The sequence below is a fragment of the Cynara cardunculus genome (genome assembly GCF_001531365.2).
Source record: "Cynara cardunculus var. scolymus isolate 2C chromosome LG 3, CcrdV1, whole genome shotgun sequence".
NCBI lineage: Eukaryota > Viridiplantae > Streptophyta > Magnoliopsida > Asterales > Asteraceae > Cynara > Cynara cardunculus.
Window position 1 is genome coordinate 33,170,150 of NC_037530.1, and position 7,168 is coordinate 33,177,317.

Genomic DNA, 7,168 nt, shown 5'->3' on the forward strand with positions numbered 1-7,168 from the left:
ACATCATTGTTTTCTCAAAATCACATAAAGTCATATTATAACATCGATTGAGATAAAGAATAAAATGAAATATTAAAATCACGATGTATCTCGCTGCATATATATATATATATATATATATATATATATAGTTGTAAAAAATGAAAAAGTTCTTATGCAAATCTATAGTATGAATATAAAAGAATAAGAACAATTAATCAAATATGTAAATCTTAGTTGTAATTGTCGATTCTTCTTAAAACACAGAAAAGGAGTGAGGGCCTACATGATAGCAGTGTTCTAACACAAAAATTCGTTGATGGTATTGGTGTTTGTCTAGATAATACCGCAATCGAATTCAAGCTCCTACTTGAATCTAGTGAATTAAATAATGTTTGGTGATGGAATTTTTTAGTGAAAATATATGAGATAAACCAAAAAGAATTTGTATATTTTGAAATCCATTAACACCCACACATCAAGACTCAAGTTTTTAAATCCAAAAAGGAATCAGTATTTCTCTATCTCTAATATAATTAGCTAACGAGCTAACAGCCTGTGAGATTAACAACTTACTTAATCCTCTAATGAACGCCTTCTTATTCTGACATAACTATCTGCCACATCACTTACTACCAGCTACCAGCTCTCATGTCATCGATTTTTGTTAATACATATTGCTTGAGGCGAAGAATCGTGTGAGAAGAACAGTTAAAATGAGAAGCATAAGAAGGAATATGGACCCTTGGTCACTTTTAATCTCAAACTCACATATGAATCGCGCTTGATACGAGGATTGATCTAATGCATCTCATCTTAATATGCATCAAAGGGTGGGGATTCTTTCTTAAGGTTTTCATCTTTTAACTCTTTTTCTCACCATAACCCAATCTTATTGTTTATCCTCCTCCAAACTTTTTAAGATATGCCTCAATAGCATATGCTTTGATTTCTTTCTCTAAAATGCAATATTTGCTTCTTTCTCACTAGATGCCAATTACGTTTCATCAAAATAGTGATGGTCAAACCGGCCCGATCCGAGACCGCCAGAGGACCGGAACCGGGACCGGCCAAGGTCCGGCCCGGTTCCGGATCGATTATGGGACCGCCGGTTACATCCGGTTATGGTTTTTGTCAGATTTGTGGGACCGGTTATGGACTGACCCGGCCCGGCCTGAAATATAATAAAATGACCGTTTTTTTTAAATATAGCTGTTAACTAGTCGTTTTTTATCGTTTTTTTTTTTTTGTATTTTTTGGCCTCTCAACACTATAAATATGTAACAAGGTTGAGAGATTTACATACCGAGTTCTCAATTTGCAAAAAACGCAAAAAACTTTCACAATTCTCGTAATAAAACGTATTTTTAAAGTGTATTTGAGTGACCCGTACGACAAATTTAGTAATGTATTAAAAATATATATATCATTATTTTTTTAAGGGTGAGACCAGTGGCCCATAACCTGTTATAAACTAGCCTGACCGGTCTTCATCTATTCGACCGAGACCAGGACCTGTTATAGCCAGTTATGAGAAATCTTGGGACCGGCCCGTCCCGACCTAAGACGGATTTTTGGCCATCACTACATCAAAATCAAAAGAAGGTGAAGGTGTGTCGGCCCCAATTTATATTCTTGGACTCGGGCCTTAACTCATCTATTCAAAAAATTTACAATTGGGCTTTATTAAAACTCATGTCCAACAACACTTTTTAAGTTTTAACAAAACCCATTGGGCCACATAATATGATAGATCCAGCCCATAACATCTACTCCCAAAATTTCTGTTTATATCATTAAATATGATATTATAAATCGAAATGTCGAATGCGACATTATATAAAACAACGTATGCGAAAGATTAAAATGTCACGTATGACATCTCCAACCCATCATTAAAACACAGAAATATAGTTCATGTTTACTTCAACCTTGTTAGATGGAAGCCGGTTCCACGAYTTTAGTGGAAATGATGATCCTGCTCCCCCTGAAAGTATCATCTACCTGAGGCTAAGGAGACCTGTTGTTCGTTTTCTCCCTCTTGGTGGTATCAGTCGGAATACCTTATTTGTCTTTTCAGGAAAATGGATATCTCAAGAAAATACCCTGAAATAAATAATTGTTCTAATGAAACCTTCTCTTCTACCATAGATTCAGACAGACACACAGACCATGCCGTAGTTCACGAATCACGACTCATGATCTCATACCATCAAATTTAATCATCTACCATAATACTTGATACCAAAACGTAAAAGACTTTTACTCATTTAATTTTGGGTTCATAAACAAAATAAATATTTAACATCATATATTTAATTATATTACATATACATTATATCTGGTTCGGGTCGAATATCCACGAATACTTGTAATTCAAAAAGGAAATCAACCGTAAATACCCTTTTTTTTCAGTTTCTGGTTTTCCTTTTTGGGGTTTCAAATCAAATGGTACACTTAGTTTTCTTGTTTATATAATGTAGGGACAAAAACTGTTAAAATTGAAAAAACATAAGGACTGAAAATGAAATTTAAGAGTCGTTTACTAAACGCTTACCTTTTCAATTATCTTACCGGACGAATATAACAAGAATCGATAATCTCATTTGGTAAGAGGGAAGATAAGGATCAAGAGTCTTCCCGGTAAATGAAAGTGATGTCTCTTATCTGATAAATACTTACCGAGTTATAAACTTTACAACCAATCTATTTTAATGGCTGAGAATATCTATACTATATTATGAAGCATTTGACAAAAACTCTTAAAAACCATTTTTTATATATGAAGTATTGTTTATTGATACATATTACTTAAAATTCAAGATTACAAGTAAATTGTGCATAAGTAGATATTATTAAAACCCCATGCTTGAATTCGTGTAACTAACTGCAGATAAACATTATCAAATAATGATAAACATTTCATTTTAAATATAAAAAATCTAAATATAATTAGGAAAATCATTGTGTTCTAACAAAATATTTAATTATTATCTTTATAAAATATATATTATTAAATAAAAAATAAGTTACTTCGTTATTAAACCTACATTAAATTGTAATAGTAAAATTGAATTAAAGAAATTACAGAAAAAAAGAACTTTTAAATAGTTAATTTGATATATCGATATATCTTTTTCAAAATTTTGTGATATCTTCAAATTTATATTTTATTCAAAAATAAAAACATTAACGTTTTCTCAAAGTTACATAAAACCGTATTGTAACATCGACAAATGACAGAATAAAATGAACATTAAAATCGAAATGTATCTTATTGAATTGCAAGAATAGCCTCCTAGTCTATACTACATTAATAAGCATTTAGACCAAAATTCTTAATTACAAGTCTCAAAGCATAAAGTATTATCAATTTATGCAAGAGATTCAAAAATCTTTTAAGTACAAACTATTATGCATAATGTACAAATGCTTAAAACACATCATTTGTTTGGTCAAAGTTTCAGATTTAAATAAACCATATTTACATGAAAAATATATGTTTGGTCTTCCCAAAATTGTTTGACACTTTGTTTGTTTCCTATTTTGAACCCAAATTCAAACTCAAAGTTCTTCTTTCTCTTGAAGTAAACTGAAATTTGAAGCAATAATGTCAGAAAGGGTTTTAGATCCTGCATGTACCCCACCCCAACCCTTCAACTTTATATGGGTTTAGAAACTCAACATATATGTAATTATTTTTCCAATCGATCTTACTAATACACTATATTAGTCTTCAACTTTATATATTAGTTGACTTGTAAAATAACCACATAAACTCATGATTCAAAGCTAAATTAATGTTTCAAAATTATGATTCACTCGTGCTGCATCGTGCAGGTACACCACTAGTTAATAAATAATGATATAATAACTCTTGCATGTGGCCAATAAGCGGTTTGGTGCTTACTTTATTATTAACTAGTGTGGGAACCGTGCGGTTGCACGATAACATGAATACTTTGGTTAATGATCGAAAGATTGTCTATATAAATATATGTTAGTTGTTAATATAATCATCAAGAAATGGTATTCAATAATTCAAAAAAGTTAATAAAATCTAATTAGTGAAATTTTAATATATATATATATATAGGGACAAGATCAAATGTTAACCAAATTTTTTGTGTTAACTTTGCAAACCATGTCAACCAATCACAATCCATTCTTCTATTAGGTTTTTTTCATGTTCACAATTTAATGCCAAAGATAATTGAGTAATTTCATTTGCTATGTAACTCCCATACCATTAAATGGGAGTTACAAAATCATAAAATCTCTAAAAATATGCATTTATAATATTGATATTTTTATTTATTTTTTAATCTTGATCTTCCATTTTTGTTGTTTTATGAGTTTTTGATTCATGGAGGAAACACGGTAGTAAAATCTTCGGTATCGTTCAAGCTATTTGTTGGTCCCGTAAGGGTCTACAAGAAGAGAAACAATTTGTAGAAGGAGGAGATGAATACAAACACAATATTTTCAAATTTAAAATATATATTGATAGAGAAGATCAATACATATTTTACAAGATTGTTTGCGGAAAGATAAGGTAATAAAAACCTATCCAAACAATCTTTGGTTACACACAAAAACTTTAGCAATTACAAGAAAAGAAGTTGCTAAAAAAATATCATTTACTTAAGTTAGAAGATGCTTGAAGTAAGAATTAGGTTAGAGAGAGWKATGCGCTCTCTGCATGGAGAAGAAACACTTMTATTTATACCCAGTGCATTAAATGTCCATTTAATGCAATATGGTAGGTTTAGAGTGCGTGTCAAGCCTTAAGAGGAAGGCTTGTCATTTGCTACAGTAAATAGTACAAAGCACTATTCATGAGCAGACATTCTTACCTAAAGTTGGTGGATAAAGAGTCGACTAGTCGGCTCCGTATCGTACTATCTTTCGTAAGGGTATGGGTTTTGTCCTTTGTGTGCATAAGGACAAGACAACAACAATCGTGCTAAGCAAGCTTCCTTTGATCGCTGAATGYTGGAATGACCTGAAGKTCTCATCATCATTCGYTGAAGCTTGAGCAGTCTTCACACATATGTAGACARRCTTGTAATCACTGAATACCGYTTCAGATCACGTACTCGCCGGTCTCTAATCTTCAGTTTCAGTCTTCGACGTTTGYTGAAGGTTCTTTGGTGTGAGTGTTGTCTTCTTGAAGTATTGTTGTCTCTGATAGATTTACAATGCAAGTTCTTCAGTGATCATTGAACATACTCAGTGAAGATCGCTGGAACTGAAAATACAGAACCATAAATAGAACGTATAGATGAAAAGGGATTATCATCAAATCACTGAGAGAGAGAGAATCAACACTATTATGGATAAACGCATTGGAAAAAAAATCGACAACGTTGAGAAGATTAAAATGGTTTATGGTGACAATCGGAGTTCGAGTTCAGGAAGTGAAGAAATTAACCAAAGTGAATGTCTTGGTAATGGATTAATATTTTATTAGACTCGTTTTAATCGAAATTATGTTCATTATGATGTGTTGTGTTTTTCATAGTTCATATTGCGTTGATAATTTTTTTCTTTAATTATTAATACGTACATAATTCACATGTTCAATGGAAATACATGCACGACTCATTTTCATATTGTCATATATACCGACTTTTATGAATCATGAACCATTGTGTTCACGTTACTTCTATCATATGGACACAAATGTTATTTTTTAAGCTTGATACCAAATCTTTATATTTGTGTAAGTGTTTGCACCCGGTGTTCATAGCGTCGGGGTTATGTGTTCATATATTTTGTACGATATGAACAAGGGGTGTACAACCACATAAGACCGGAAACATATATGAACAAGGGATGAATCTTAAACGGTGTGGATGCAATGCATGTATAAAACTCAAATTGACAAATGATCGCTCGCTCCTGAATGTGTTTATAATAAAAAAACTTTTGTTCACAAGTTGTTCATATTGTGTTCATACCTGTTTTTTTATTTATTTCCTTTCGTATAACAGTTATTCTTATTATGTTCATATTGTGTTCATAAATGCTATGCAGTCCAAGTTCATATATATATATATATATATGTCAATTTTTTGTTCGTATTTGACACAATGGTTCATATATATATAGTTGTGTTCATATGGTTCTTATATTAACAAAAATAAATTAACAAAAATCATAGAATTTATTAATTTTGTAACTCCCAATTAATGATATGGGAGTTGCATTAAAAACTTTACCTAAATACCCTTTTCAACTTTGTTCACTTATCTTTATGAAATTTTAAATTTAAAAAAAATAAGTTTTTATCATGATTAATCACAACCGTTTATTGAAAGATTGAATGACCAAGATCGGTTAACAAAGTTAACACAAAAACTTTGGTTAACATTTGAATCTGACCCTACACACACACACACACACACATATATATATATATATATAGAGAGAGAGAGATATTTGTTTAAAAACAAAATTGTAAAATTAAATAAAATGAGTAATAATAACGACGAGGTGTGGATAATTTATACGTTGTTTGTCTGATTGATGATGGAGTTTTTTTCTTTATAAAAAGAGGATGATACCTTTGTCGATTTTTATTAAAAAATAAATAAGTACGTCTAAATCACACGGTAATTAATTATATGTACAAAATATATGGTAAATAGAAACTTAGTCTATAAATAGTACGAAAAGATATTAACCGATCATTAATAAATATAAATTACTATAGAAAATAATTCATTGTATAAGACGAATGATGTCTACAAATAAAGAAAACAAATACTTTCTATGTCCCAAAATAAGTGTCCTTTTTTTTATTTTAGTTTGTCTCAAAGTAAGTGTTCACTATCAAAAAATAATGTCTATTTCCAACTCTACTGTCTTAACTATGAGATAGAGAATTCATTAATCTCTCAATAATGATAGATAGAATTGTTATTAAGTTAATTAAAAAGTGTAATTATAAAATTGTGGATATGTATTTTGAGACTTAAACAACTTCATAAAAAAAATATTATATAAAACAATTTCATAAATTTTTTTAATAAAATTAATCAATGAAATCAACGGATAAAAGTGGTTTATAAGTCGAAAAGAGATTTTTTTGAGTCTCTTGTACTCGTTTATACGTCGAGCAATTTGCAATTTATCGTCTCTCTCTCTCTCTCTCTCTCTATATATATATATATATATATATATA